At 51.0% G+C, this 15,295-nt stretch overlaps 1 long non-coding RNA gene across 3 annotated transcripts; it reads right to left on the bottom strand.

Annotated features, from left to right (window-relative positions):
* Window positions 1-5,741: 5,741 nt before the first annotated feature.
* Window positions 5,742-14,952, bottom strand: LOC123382556. 3 transcript variants are annotated; one of them, XR_006591090.1, is made up of 4 exons: window positions 10,488-14,950; window positions 10,026-10,292; window positions 8,156-9,719; window positions 5,743-6,959 (listed from the first exon to the last, which is right to left on the bottom strand). It is a non-coding gene; the product is annotated as an uncharacterized LOC123382556 (long non-coding RNA). The 3 variants fall into 3 exon arrangements; XR_006591089.1 differs by having other exon boundaries at window positions 5,742-6,959; window positions 10,026-14,952; XR_006591091.1 differs by having other exon boundaries at window positions 5,742-6,633; window positions 10,026-14,952.
* Window positions 14,953-15,295: the final 343 nt, after the last annotated feature.

The following is a 15,295-nucleotide window of genomic DNA, read 5'->3' as shown; positions in this document are numbered from 1 at the left end:
AGTCGTAAAAAGGATGACGTATCTTTCTGGAGCCATCCAACTTGTACGCTCTGATTTTCCCAGGACTTACAGTAGTGCATAGCAAAGTGCCTAGCAAACAAGTGACCAGGGAATAAGCGAACACACATAGTGCAATGTCTGTCCTCGTCTGACTCTGTGGGTCTTTGTACTCCTTGCTACCCCTCCCCCAGCCTGGTGTCCTAGGATCAGGGCTAGGCAGGTGTAGGGAGGCTTGGGTTTCCTGGAGCTGGGAAATGGATGTCTGTGACACTGAGTGACAGAGCCGTGGATTCTTGGAAAAGCAGCAAGCAGGTGGGCTGAGGGCAGCAGTACTGGCCCAGGCCTGGCAGGGGACACAGTCTTGTCAGGACTCCCTTCTGGCCATTTGGTTGGGCAGATGGCCCTGGGGAGGAGGAGCCCCTTGTCCTGGCACGAACTTGGGCTCTGAGCTGCTTTGAGCTGCCTGCCTACAGCTCTCTGAATTTTACTCTCTTCCTTTGAAGCTCTTAGGCCTGGGTTTCAATCCCCGCTGTGGCTTCCTAGGTGTATAATCTTGAGACAAGACACCTCAGTGTTTCCAGCTGTAAAATGGGAATGACACCCCCCCCCCCCCCCCCCCCCCCCGCTTACTAGACTCTTGTGTGGGTTTTGAGATTACTCAGGCCAAGGGCTTAGGGCTAGACAGGTTCATTGTAGTCAGGGAACCCCACGCCTTTCACCTTCCTCTTTGTGACGGCATCGGGCACCAATGGAAGGGGTTGGGCCCACCCTTCCGGGTGGGTTCGTTCTTCCCACTGATCCACTTGCCTGAATTTTCCTTTGTATCCAGCTGAGGGTAAGTTAAAGCAAGCACCCAGGGCAATCTCAAGGGGGTGTGGAAGGCTTGAAAGGGCAGCCAGGGAGGCAGGGGTGTGGTAAGGCCTTTGATCAGGGTGGCAAGATGGTATGCACCTGGGGTTCGAATCCCAGGTCTGCCCTTTCCAACCCTCGGGCACCATATGTAAGGTCTTAGAATCTTGGTTTTCCCATGCCAGAGTGGGGCCCAAGACTCCTGACTCAGGGCTGTGTGAGCATTAGTCGTTTTAAAAGGAAAAAGTACCACGTGGAAAGCCGTTAGCACCCTGCCCCACACCTGGTGGGTGCACCCTGAATGGCAGGGAGACGAAATCGTGATCTTCACCGCGCACGTGGGGAATGGCGGTGTGGAATTTGCAGCTCTAAGGGGCTGCTTGAACTGCCCCCTCCTCTATCTATCCCTGTGGCTGTCGTGAGGAATCAGTGTCCCGCCATCAAAATGGAGCCGAGGCAGCTGCCCCCGCGTGCTGTCCCCTGGGTGCAGCGGGTCTCACGGGCAGCCTCCTCTGGGGACCGCGCGGAGAGCGGTTATCTGGGTTACCTGCCGCCTCACCTGACTCAATCCCTGGAAACTGGGCCCCAGCGTTCTGGGCCAGATAACATCCTCCACGTCCTCAGATGCCCTGAGCTTCGTGGAGTAGGTGCCTGGGCATGGAGAGGGGAGGGCACAGGGCGAAAGCCTGTCTGGGATCAGCCACCAGTGGCCTCAGGGCGCACAAGGAGGAGGGGAGCTCAGTGCCCTGGAGGGCTGGCTCCTGCTGACTCCCCCCTCTGGCCCAGCTGGGTTGTCACAGAAGCGACAGGTCTCAGAGTCAGCAGGAGTCTCAAAGCAATCAATCCAAAGCCTTTATTTCCTGATGAGGAAACAGAGGTCCATGGAGGGTTGGTGACCTCCCTGCAGAGGCAGGAACCCAAAGTCTCCCCAGACCTGGTCTCCTGGTTCCCAGCTCGTGCTCACCTCCTCTCCGCCCTCACCACATTGCTACAGAGTAAGACGGAATCGGGTTCAGCCCCTGGTCCCGTTACTGATTTGCTGCAGGAGGGAAAGGTACGGAGGCCGCCGTCCTACGCCTCCATTTTATCATCTGTGAAATGGAATCATCATATGAGCCTCCTCGAACTGCTTTAAGGATGAAAGAAGGCGTGCAAGGTGCCTGGGCTGGAACTCAGCAGACAATGAAAGTGGTGGTGGTGGGGGGGGGGGATATTGTTTTAAGTTGACCCCAACTGCTCTCTGTGTGCTAGACACCGTGTAGATGGTCTGCACGCATTAACTCCCTTCCTCTTCCCAGCAGGCAGGTGCTAGTTGAAAGTCGCTCTTCAGAGGGGAGGGGGACAGCCACATCAGGCAGTCTGGGGCCGGGCTCTGTGCTTTTAGGAACCACACCCTAGCGCGGGCAGGAGACCCCGTGAGCATGTCCCTGGGGATTAGAGCTGATTATCTAAGGTCACGTCACGCTGTGCTAAAAAAAAAAAAAAGTTATTTAAAAGAAACATCCAGAGAACAGGGGACCATCTTGTGAGGACAGACCCAAGGGTAAGCCTCTGATGGGAAGAGACATCGGGGGAGGGATATCCAGGGCGCCTGCAGGACGGGGCAAGTCTCATGTAGCCCTGGGCCTCTCTTCAATCATATCGAGGCGGGGGAAAGAAAAAGAAAAAAGTCTGGGACTAAATGAGGTCAGCGTTTCCCAAACCTTGGTGCGTGGAACAACATTTATCATTTTAATGTGTATGTTTTAACATGTACTAGAGAAGTAGCTGGCGTTATCAGAGCCATCCTGAAATGAGTATCATTATTTAAGTTGAACGTACAGGAAGGATGTAAGTTTGTTTTCTGGATAGAGAATGTGAAGTAAGGGCAAAAATGAGGGGCGGTGGAGATCGGCAACTGGGGGAGGGGGGGCGGTGGGCCTGGGACAGTAGGGCCCTCCTTCCCACTCACTGACACAGGCCAGTTACGGCCTGAACTGTGTCCCCCTCCCCCCAGAGATGTTGAGGACCCCAGTGCCTGTGGATGTGACTTATTTGGAAACAGAGTCTTTGCGAACGATCAAGTTAAGGTGCAGTTGTACTTGATTAGAGGGGTCCCGAATCCGGTAAGACCGGCGTCCTTATAAAAACAACAACACTGGGCCCGGAGACAGTCACCTGCAGAGGGAAGACGATGTGAAGACACAGAGAGAACACACCAAGGGGTGCCCGAGGCTCCCCGAAGCTGGGAGACAGGCATGGAACAGATCCTCCTTTCCAGCCTCACAAGTTACCAACCCTGCTGACATTTTGATCTTGGACTTACAGCCTCCGGAATGGAGAGACAGTAAATTTCTGCCATTTGAGTCACCCCAGCTGGTGGTGGGAGCCCTGGGAAAGGCAAAGCCTGAGTGTCAAAACACCGCAGTTTCCCCGCTGGGTCAACCTTGCCTTTGGGTCCTGGAAGGGCATGCTTTCCTATAGTCAGGAAGTACCCGGCCTTGACTCTTTGGAGATTTCACTTCCGGGGTGGCTGCCCTCCAGATGTGTGGCCCCAAACCTAGGAGGAGTCGAAGCCACCAAGCCATGCTCAGGTACACCCTAAACTACTGGACCCGCCCTGAACGTGACCTTGTGGAGAGTGCATTAGAATGTGCCCCTCCCTGAGCCCGCGTGATTGTCCTCGTCCCATAAACCAGGAGGCTGAGGTTCAGAGGCGTCGTGTGACAGCGGGGGACACGGTCCGCAGGTGGCAGACCCCTCCCCAAGTACCGCTGCTGTTATTACTCCTACTATTACTAACACACTTAGATCGTGCTTCCAAAAATGTGTGCCAGGTACTCTTCTAAGTGTTGATCGTATATAAACCCTCGGGGACTCAGTGGCGTAGGTATTACCCCTTTCACACTTCCCTGACTCCAGGGTGACTTGCCTGAGGCCACAGAACACATCTGGGGGCAGAATGAGACCTGGCCTGTGCTCTGTTCACTGTGTCACAGTCTCCCACATACGTGTCTGTCTGACTCATGGACCCAACTGTATCTGATCGGTATCCAATTTTTTTTTTACTATTATTATGCTGCTGTGAATTTCCCCAGACATGTGTGATCCCTGCTCTCCTGTGAATATATCTTTTGCATAAATGCCTCTGGGTGGAAGTGTGGGCTCAAAGGGTGTGTGTATGTGTTCGTTTATTTTCGCCCGGATTCTTTTCTTCTACCGGGGAGAGGAGAGACAACCAGGCTCTGAACGAACCTCGCCATCGTCACTAATTCTTATTCAGCGTGACCCAGCAAACATGTTCTGGAAGCTTCTGGGGAGACGGAGACAGGAGTGACTCTGGGAGGCTCTTCTCACCATCTTGCGGGGGACACGGACCGATCCCTGAGTAACCAGTACCCGGATTACCTAAATCTGTCCTCACCCAGGGTTTCACAGGCCTTGTGTTTTGGAGTCTGGCCTCGGAACACTCCCCTGGCCCATGAAAAGTATACATTGAACCCTAGCCATTACCACCATCGTGACACTTTGGGCCAGCCCCCACCCCACCGCCAAACACTCTCTAGAGCTGAGTAGCAGCTGTGCCCTTTTTATGATCCCTACTAGGTCCAGAGAAGTTGATGATCCTCTCAGTGTTATGTCAGATTATCCCTTTTTGTGTGTTTTCTGGAAGTTCTAGAAACCTGGCTTTTTATGTGAAATGTCCTGGCTTTTTAACGTTAGCGACTAATTAGGCTTAAAAACAAAAAGCAACAAAAACCCACTCCTGCGGTCAGAGAAACCCCATCTGCGGACCAGATGTGGCTCGCCAGTTTGCCCTGGAGTCGGGCAGACGTGGGTCTGTGTCCCAGCTCTGCCACTTACAAGATCTGTGACCACGTCGTCGTCGGAAGCCTGGGCATCCTCACCTGGAGAAGCACAGTGATAAGCCCCACTCTGCGTGATTGGCTTTTGAGTGACTGACAGTTTGGGTAAAGGACCTGGCGTCTTCCTGGCAACTCATCGCAAGGTAGATCACTGCTATTGTGACGGCAATTTCATTAAATGAAGTCTGAGCCATGGTAGGCGGAGATGTCGGAGGGAAGCTGAGTCCATCTGGGGCTTGTCAAGATTTAGTTGTTGAGGAAACACCCAGATGGAGTTGACCAGTGGCTTTTGGAATTACACGCGCAGAGACAGATTTTCATCGGAAGGAGGGCTGTCTTCCACCAAGAGTGTCTCTTTACATAGAGGAAAGATTTTTTTTTTTTTTTTTTTTTTTTTTTTACCCTTTATGTACTTATGTGAGCCATGAAAGTTCATGGGCTTCTGGCCATCACTTCCACGTTGGATGCTCTGAAGGCTTTGCTGTCTTTGCTTCCTAGAAAGTAGCATAATTCCCTGATGACTGCTTTTCTAATGGGAGGTGAACCTGGAAGGAGGAAATCAAACCTGGGCTGGTTCTTAAAAATTGCAGTGTGTTGGGGTGCCTGAGGGGTTCACTCAGTTAAGCGTCCGACTTTGCCTCAGGTCATGATCTCACAGTTCGTGGGTTCGAGCCCCCCATCGGTTTCTGCATGGACAGCTCCGAGCCTGGAGCCTGCTTCGGATTCTGTGTTCCCTCCCCCCCACCGCCCCCGTCCCTTCTCTGCTTGTGCTTGCTGTCTCTCTCTCTCTCTCTCTCTCTCTCTCTCTCAAATATAAATAAAGAAACATATTTTTTATTTTTATTTTTTTAAAAATTTTTTTTCAACGTTTATTTATTTTTGGGACAGAGAGAGACAGAGCATGAACGGGGGAGGGACAGAGAGAGAGGGAGACACAGAATCGGAAACAGGCTCCAGGCTCTGAGCCATCAGCCCAGAGCCCGACGCGGGGCTCGAACTCACGGACCGCGAGATCGTGACCTGGCTGAAGTCGGACGCTTAACCGACTGCGCCACCCAGGCGCCCCAAGAAACATATTTTTTAAATACTTGAAAAAATTTCAATGCCTGAGGCAGAGAAGGTGATGGGGCTGTGAGCAGAGGCCACTCACTCGCCATCTTGAACAAGGAACAAGGAACTCAAATGTCATCTGTAAGCATTTTCTGAGAATTCTTCTCCACTGGGGGGACTTGGCCTCACTTATTAGAAGAACCGCTGGACTCCAGTGAGGAGAGAGGGGCTTTCACTGCTCTGCTGCTCTGTCTTCTCTCTGTGACCTTGGCCAAGTCACTTCTGCCCTTTGGATGTAAGGCCATGATTTGTAAAGCAAGTGTGTTAGACTATGTGTTAGTTTGCTGGGAGAACCAACACGAAACACCACAGATGGGTGGTTTAAGCAACATAGATTTATTCTGTCACAATTGTGGAGGCTCAAAGTCCAAGCTCACGTTGCCAGCATGGCTGGGTTCTGGTGAGAGCGCTCTCCTTGGCTTGTGGATGGTCGACTTCTCCCTGTGTCTGCACATGGCTGTCCCTCTATGTGTGTGTCTGTGGCCTCACCTTCTTATAAGGATACCAGTCCTATTGAATGAGGGTTCACCCTAATGAACTCATTTCAACTTAATGACCTCTTTAAAGGCCCTGTCTTCAAATACAGTCCCATTCTGAGGAAGTGAGGATGAGGACTTCAACATATGAATTTGAGGGGTGGGGGACCCAGCCGAGCCCACAACTGGCCAGTTCAGTGCTTCTCACCGTATGGGTTCTTGCTTCTAGTGGAATTGACTTTACATCAAATGCAGAAATAAGCCTTGAAGAACAGCCAGTCCTTCCGATTACTTGAAGAACAAAAGTTTTGGTTCAGTCCTAACGTGACTTTCTGATGTTACCTTTCTGACACCTGCCGAGCAAGAGGAGAACAGACCGCAGGCCCAGAGCATTAAGGAGACAACTATAACTGCATCAGTTACCTATTACCCTCAAATCTAGTGGCTTAAAACCCTTCATATTTATTATATCACAGTGCCCATGGGTCGGGAATTCAGAAGCAACTTAGTTGGGTGGTTCGGGTTTAAGGTGTCTCAAGAGGTGCAATCAGTCACCTAAAGGCTTGACTGGGAGTAGGTAGGTATGTCAAAGGTGGATCGAGCCGGTGCTGGCTGTCAGAGGGACCTGTTAGTTCCTTGTCACACGGCTTGAGTGTCCTCACAATATGGTGGCTGGCTTCTTCCAGAATGAGAAATTGGAGAAAACAAGAGAGCAAGAAGGAAACCACAATGTCTTTTATATCCTAGTCTTAGAAGTCCTAAAGTGTGATTTCCACAGTGTTCTACTGGGGACTCTGGGATGAATAGAGCACAGGTCAGCCCCATTTACTGCGGGAGGGAACCCCACAAGGGAATGAATCCAACAGGTAGGGATCACTGGGGGCTAGTTCAGAGATTGACACGGGAGGAGGTAATAAGAGTTTTATTTAGTGATTAACTATTTTTTGGTTACCTTGTCTATATTTGTATATGCAAAAAAATATATACTAGTATTTTGTGTTCTTTTAATTATATATGCACATATATACAAGTGATATGCTATATATAAATATCTAATCTGCTTTCTTCCCTGCTCAATAATACATTTTTGAGATCAATCTGTGTTCAAGCTGATTCTTTCTCTGAAATTATAAACATTTGCCATTTTTATGGATCCATTCGCCTACTAATGGCCATTTCGATTCTTTCTAATTTTTTGCATTTATAACACCGATGACTGAAACATCCTTGTACATGTCTTAGGATAGATGATGAGGGGAGCCTGAGTGGTTCAGTCGGTTAAGCGTCTGACTTCGGCTCAGGTCATGACCTCACGGTTCGTGAGCTTGAGCCCCGCGTCGGGCTCTGGGCCGACAGCTCAGAGCCTGGAGCCTGCTTTGGATTCTGTGTCTCCCTTTCTCTCTGGCCCTCCTCTCTCTCTCTCTCCACCCCCCCCCCCAAATAAATAAACATTAAACATTTTTTAAAAGAACAGTAGTTATCCTAATTTCCCTCCCCCCACGTCATAGAAATGTCTCCGTTTCTCCACACTATTACTAACTTCTTGATGTTGCCCAAAACTTTGAGTTGAGACAACTTTCAGGTAGAGAAATGGTATCTCGATATTCTGATTTTTTTTTTAACTGGGGTAAAGACCAGATCACATACGACTGACCATCTTGACCATTTTTAAGTGTGCAGCTATGTCACGTCAAGTACATACACGTTGCTGTCCAGCAGCTCCCCAGAACTTTTTCATCTCGCAAAACGGAAGCTCTGTACCCACTGAACAAGAACCCCCCACCCCTCCTCCCCGCCGCCCCTGGCAACCAGCATTCGACCTTGCGTTCCTATGAATTTGACTACTTCAGACAACACGTATGGGTGGAAACATACCATTTTGTCTTTTTACGCCCGGCTCGTTTCACTTAGCGCACTGTCCTCGGGGGTCATCCACGCTGTAGCAGGGTGACATGATCTCCCTCATTTCTGAGGCTGAAGCATAGTCCGTGGAATGGATAGACCACATTTTCCTTAGCAGTGCATTCATAGATGGATATTTGGGTCGCTTCCATTTCTTGGCTATTCTGAACAATGTTGCTGGGAGCACAGCATTCTTCTGGGTATGGACCTAGAAGCGGGATTGCTGGGCCACATGGTAATTTTGTTTTTGATTTCCAAGGAACCGTCACCCTATTCTCCGGCTGCATCATCTTACACCGCTTCCAAGGGTGTACAACCACATCCTTGCCGACATGGGTTATTTTCTGCGGGTTTTGTTTTTTTTTTTTTTGATAGTGGCCATTCGATATTTTAATTTTACGTCCCCCTGAGTACGAGTGAGTTTGGGCATCTTTACACCATCCCCCTTGAACCATGGGGAAATTACACTTCTAGGAGATTAAGTCACTTGCCCCAAAGCTCAGGGCCGGGCAGGGGTGGCGCGGAATCACGACCCAGGGTTAGATGCTCTGTGCACCCCTGTTCTTTCCAGATGTGACCCTGCCTCCAAACCCACAGGGCTTCTTTAAGAAAAGAAAGGAGGGGGAAGGCTCAGCTCCCTGCCTCTGAATTCCTGCTCACCATGCCTCGGACGGGTGGGGGGGGGGGGAGCTGGGGATCTACGGAGCATTATTGTTCTTGGATCCGCGGGCCAAGTGGCGTTACCTCCACCTAGGAGGAAGCGGTGTCTACGCTAATACCCCGGACGGGAAATGTGTGCCCAGAAGATTAGCTCCATTGTGTGGGGCTGGACGCTTTCCACCGACTTTGTTTATGGGACAGATTGTTTTTGTCAAGTTGTTTGCCCCCGTGAGTCTCCCGGCTCTTGAGGCCCGCTGGCCGTGGACAGGGTTAGATTTACGGGTAGCCCAGAGCGTGGGCAGGAAAGGCCACAAAGGAAAGCCCCCCCCCCCCCCCCGGGGGACTTCAAGAGTCTGTCCCGAGATGGGGGGGGGGGTCCTCCCGGAACAGCAGAACCAGGGCCCTATTTTATTCATCTCTAAAGTGGGAGGCGCGGCAGAGGGGGGGGGGGCGGGATCTTCTTCCCCGTTGGGCCTTCGGGCTGGTATTTGGACGTCACCGTCCGCATCCCCCGTCCGCTCCCCTCTGCACACGTCCAGATGTGTGGCTGGGGTTTTGAGGTCGGTGCTTTTTGTGCCCGATTCCTTCCGCCAGAAGCTTTCAGGCGCCTACCGCCACCGGCTGCCTTGCGCCCGTCGGTGCCAAATCCGTTCGCAGACGGCACCGACAGCGGGCGCCCTTCACGCTCCCTGCTCCGAGGCCACGGGGCCCGGCTCCTCGGGTGGTCTAGGCACAGAGGCCAATTGCTACCATGTGCCGGCTCTCCATTGTTCCGTCTTCGTCCCCACCCACCCGGCCAGCCACCACCCAGGCGGACAGCCCCGTCGCCCTGAGCTTCCGTGCTGTTCCCAAACCTCAAGAATTTAGGCCAGGCGCTCTGGAAGAGAAGGATGCAGAAATTAAAAGAGAGAGAGAGAGAGAGAGAGAGAGAGAGAAAGCTTCTTAGCGGCTCTTGGCGTCAGCTTTCTTACCTGTACCGTGGCATCATCAGGCCACCCCGGCTCCTGAGCTTACCGAGCCGGTGGAAGGCACTGGTAGCTAAAGCGCTTAGCACAGAGCCTGGGACTTGGGGAGCGCTCGGTGAACGGCTCCTCTTATTTCTCGCATGCCCACCGGGGGCCAGACCCAGTGCTCGGGACACGGGAAACTCAAATGGGACACCACCTTGACTCTCAGCACTCACCTTCAAGGCAGAACCGCGATGAGCAGACTGTTCTAGGTAAGGGGTCCGTAGAGAGAAGCACAGAGTAGGCATCTCAACCTGGCGGGCGGCTATCCGGGAAGGCTTCCGGGAGGCGGTGACATCTGAACGGGGACTGAAAAGTGACTCCCTTCTGCTGTTTTGGTGATCCTGCCAAAAGCAGGCCAGAGCCTCACGTGACACCAGTTGGTGGGCCTTCGTCTGTGCTCCAGCTCTGGCTGTCCCCTCTTGAATCCCCTCGGTGCTGCGCTAAAAAAAGAAATCTGCAGGCAACTGTTTCCTCCCTCCTGTAATACACACGTCTTCATTCTCTAACAGGAGGGTATTGCCGGAAAGGTTTCCAAGACTCCCAAAGTCCCTGGGAAAGGCCTTCATCACTCATTCATTTGGTCATTGACTTACTACATATCAATAAACACCGACTGCTGGTTAGGCGAGGCTCACCTTAAAAAACCAGGTCCAGGTTGCGGACAAGCATTAAAATGAGGCCTGTTTGTCTCTTTCCTGTCCCTAAGCCACCACCCAGGTCCCCACGGCTCTAGGCATCGCTCACGGCAGCGGCTGTGGCAAGACAGCAGGATGGAAGAAAGGGTGAGGTCCGAAGTCCCGTGTCTAGCGTCTGACCTCTGTCACACGCCCTCACGGCTCCTACTGTACCCTCATAATCCTGGGAGGTGGCCTCTATTACTCCTGTTGTCCTGCTCGTGTCCCAGCAGGTCGCACTTGCTGGGTCTACAACTGGTGGACAGCTAGACAGCTGGCGGTTCGCTCGGTCCACTCAGGGTGCCTCCCAGCTGGCCAGCCCTACCTCAGCTCTTTCCGGTGCCCAGTTTCCCCCTGTGGTCTGGCTGCCACACCCACTTTGCCCATGGTCGTCTCTGGTCACCCTGTGGCCACTTCACCGTTCCCAGAGCAACTCCCATTAATGCCACCCATCAACACCGTCAGCTGTTTTCTCTATCCGTCCACAGGGCACATGGAACCTTCCAGATGCAAAATTCAAGCCCTCCCTCTGCCTAACCGCGTTGTGTACTGATTTTATTTGAATGTCTCTTCGTAGAATCCCATATGGGAAATGATGCAAAATCTTCTCTGCCTTTGGCTTTTCCCACACCGTAACAATCTTCTCCTGGGAGTCCTGCCTAGATGGGCATCCAGACGCAGCTGACTGCTTCCCCACCTCTCTCTCTCTCTCTCTCTCTCTCGCTCTTCTTTTAGGCTCTTCACTCCACTGACCTGGAAGGGATTAGCTTTAGGAGTGGGGAGGAAGGTGGTTCAAGGAAGGAAGCCAGCTGGCTGATTAAGGAACGTATGTCCCCAGATATTTGAAGATCTTACCCATTACACTCCCTGCCGAGGCTCCTGGGAGGGTTAAATGGGAGAGCTGTACATGTGCTTTCTGTGTGCCTGAGAATACACCAAAAGAATAAAAAGCGTGGGTTCTGGAACCAAGCTACCACCAGCTAGAAGCCCTATGGCCTTTGGCAAATCATTTAAACTCTCTGACCCTTGGTTTGCTCACCTGTGAGATGAGGATGATATTAATCCCTACCTCACTGTGCTCCTTGGGATGTGTGGTTGGCTGCTAATCATAAAGATTGGTGCCAGTTTTATTTGGGGATACGGTCTCTTTGGTGTGACCCTGAATAAAAGGGAGGTTTGTTTTTGTTTTTGTTCTGTTTGTAAAGAAAAAGGAAACGAATGCTGGAGAGATGCCTAGCAAATGGTCTCCACCATGGTTGGTAAAGGGGTGTCAACGTAGCACCTCGTACAGAGTAAATACTGGGAAATGATAGTAGCGGTAAGATTAGTCAAGAGCTATGTCACGTGGGATCTGAAATGTGGAGTGGCATCTACTTGGTTGCAAGGCAACTAGGGAAAAATGATTGTGGGGTCCCTTAGAACCACCCGATCGTTTCAGACAAGGCGGACGCTCGCTGTTTCCCCTGCCGGATCCCTCTTTGCACGACACATCGCAGCTGTTCCATAAATATTGTGTTGAGTGAATGAATGAATGAACCCCTTTCCCCCGACGCCTCCCAACACGTGGTGACTCTCTGTCCCCATAACCTCCAACTTACCTCTAAGTGGCTTTAGCCAAGCGTGAGTTATAACACACAGTTCCGTTCTCCCACGGCGTGCAACAGCACAATCCTATATTAGGTTTCGTTTCCAGCGTTCGTTGGCCTGAACTTTGGAATATACCAGGCTTTATTCGCTCTACCCTTTTGTGTCCCGGTGTCTGTCTTTCTCTCCACTCCCTCAAGGTGCTAATCCAACAGCTCACTGTAAAAGGCGTGGATTTCTTCCAACCACAGTGGTCACGTTTCTTAACCGATAGCCTGACTTGTCAGCACCAAGTAAACACAGCTTTGATTTGAAGAGAAGGGGGGAAAGCCAAGGGCCACTGCTGCAAAATCACAGAGAGAAGGAATCCTTTCTTCCACACGTTAATGAGGTCATTAAGTCAACTCTGAGCCGTGACTCTGTGCTGTAAACACTATGCATGCACTGACTCATCTTGTCCTTACAATCTGTTAGGGTGCTGTGACTGTCCCTATTTGATGTGTGAGAGAACTGGGGAGCACACCGGTTAATAGTGATGGGGCTCTCACCTGAGTCAGGCCCCATGCCCAGGCCCTGAAAATGTAATCGTGAATAAGACAGACATGAATCCCTGTCTCACGGCCCTTCAAGCGGATGTTAGGGACAAAAAGCAAACACCTAAATTAACAGAGTAATTTCAGTCACGGGTGGTTTTGGCCGCAAATACCCGATAGCCCGATCCTGGTGGTGTAAACCCTTGGGATTGATTTCCCTCCATGGAACAGACAGTGAGGATGCTGGTGCTGGTCCTCCGGCTCAGGAATCGCTATTCGCATTGTCTTTTCCTCCTGGTCACAGAATGGCTGCACAGCTCCAGCCATCGGCCCTGTGATCCAGCAGACGGTGGAAGAGGGAGAGGGGTGATGCCAGGACCTGTCGTTGGCCAGATGGGGGTCCAATGGGCACCTCTGCCTGGATGGCCGTGAAGGAGAAGGGAGCTGATATTGAAAGTCAGGTCAGCTGGCCAACAGTGCCTGCCACAGAAAGTGCAAAGAGGACCCTGGGAGAGAGGGCTTCTGTGTATGGCACGCTAGGGGGAGGTGACAGCTGAACTGAGACCTGATGACAGGAGGCCAGCCCTACCAAGATCTGAGGACACCGCATGCCACACAGGGGACACAGCAATGCAAGAGTTTCGTTCAGAAATGAACATGGTGAGACTTTGGAGAGAGAGGGGTCCAGAGCGGCTGCAGAAGACAGTGATGGGGAGCAGGTCGAGTGGACCCCAAGGGAAAGAGAGGCGCGAGATCACCCTGCGGGGTCCACTTGGTCCTTGGCTCTTACTCAGCATGTGATAGGAAGTTACTGGAGGCTTTTAATCAGGGAACTGAAATGATCCAATTCGTGTCTTAAAAGGAATTATCGGGGCAGGAGAACTTCTGTGAGGGGTCACAAAGCTTAAGGAGACTTAATTCCTGGTGACAGTATGATTTTCCTAGCTCCTTCCCGGTTTACGTTTTTCTGCCTCTTAGATCACCCCCACCTCCCTTTGCTTTGCTGTGGCTCCCGGAGCGCCAGACGAGGCCCAAGCGGGAGGTAAGCGTCACTTACCCTGAATGGACAGAGGCAAGTGTCCCACTACAGGTTCCCAAACTTCAGCTCCTCACCCTCCTCTCTCATGCCTGGGGCTACATCAGTGGCTCTCAACCAAGCGAGTTTGCCTCCCTGTGGATAGGGGCCGCTTGGCCGCTTGTCTGGAGACATTTTGGGTTGTCGCGACCAGAGGGGGAACAGAGGGCACTACTGGCATCCAATGGGCAGAGCCCTGGGATGCCACTAAGCATCCTACGTTGCGCAGGACAGCCCCCAAAAGCCAGAATTATCGGGCCCCAAATGGCAATAGTGCTGAGCTCGGGAAGACCTGGGCTAGATCGACATGCCTGTTTTGTTATTTCCTTAGTTATATTTCCCTTTACACTCACTCACTCTCTAAATTAAACACACACGCACACATGCACACACACACACACACACACACACACATCACTACCATAAATAAGAAATGAGTGTCACTTGCCGTAAACAGAAGTTGACCAGAAAGATAAATAGGCAGAAGACAAAAGTCGACTGCATTCCAGCTGGATAGTGCCATTAGCTCTAGGCTCTGAGTTTCCCGAGGTTAAAGAGGGAGTTTGGGCAATGTCATGGAAGGCTAAGAAAGACTGAGGACCTGCTTTAGATTAAATAAGAGGAAAGAGAAAAGACATGTAAATGCAACATGATTCTGGACTGGATCCTGGATCACAAAAGCTACAATTACTGGAATGACTTTATTGGGACAGTTCGCAAACTTCTGAATATGGATTTAATATTAGATGCTGGCTTGGTGTCACTGTGAAATTTCTCGAGGTAGTGATTATGCTCTGGTTATGTAAGCAAACGTCCTTTCTTGCTCTTAGGAGATACATGAAGTATTTAGGGATAAAGGGTGATGATAGTGGCAATTGATTCCCACTATTTTTCTTCTGAGAAAAAAGCGTTTTCAAGATTGAGAGGTGAGTGTAATGGCTTACCTTTAAGAAAAAGATGGGACAGTGGTTCTCACTGTTGGCTGCACTTTTGAATCCTCCTGGGAGCTACTAACATTCTGAAGCCTAAACCTCACTCCACCTGAATTCTATCAGCACCTGTGGGGGTGGCATTTTGTAAAAGTCTCCCCAAATGTGCAGAGACGTTTGAGAACCATTGCCCCGGAAAATGAAGAGTATAGGGCTGATTCCATTGTAAATCTTTCCTGTTTTATTTTTTAAAAGTGTGTGTATGTGCAAGGTGCGTGGGCGGCTCATTCGGTTAAGCGTCCGACTTCGGCTCAGGTCGTGATCTCACGGTTTGTGGGTTCGCGTGGGGCTCTGTGCTGACAGCTCAGAGCCTGAGGCTGCTTTGGATTCTGTGTCTGCCTCTGTCTCTGCCCCTCCCCTGCTCCCACTCCGTCTCTTTCTCAAAAATAAATAAACATTAAAAAAAATTTTAACACGTGTGTATGTGTGTGTGTGTGTATACACACATGTGTCTTCATGTGTATGTGTGCATATTACACATGTGTGTATATATGTGTACCTACACACACAGAAAGAAAGCAAATGTGCCAACATGTAAACAGTTGGTAACTCTAGGTGAAGAGTATGAGAGTTTATTGTACACTTCTT

Source organism: Felis catus, chromosome E3, assembly GCF_018350175.1.
Source record: "Felis catus isolate Fca126 chromosome E3, F.catus_Fca126_mat1.0, whole genome shotgun sequence".
NCBI lineage: Eukaryota > Metazoa > Chordata > Mammalia > Carnivora > Felidae > Felis > Felis catus.
Note: the sequence above shows the minus strand (reverse complement) of the source record. Positions and strands in the feature narration are given on the sequence as shown.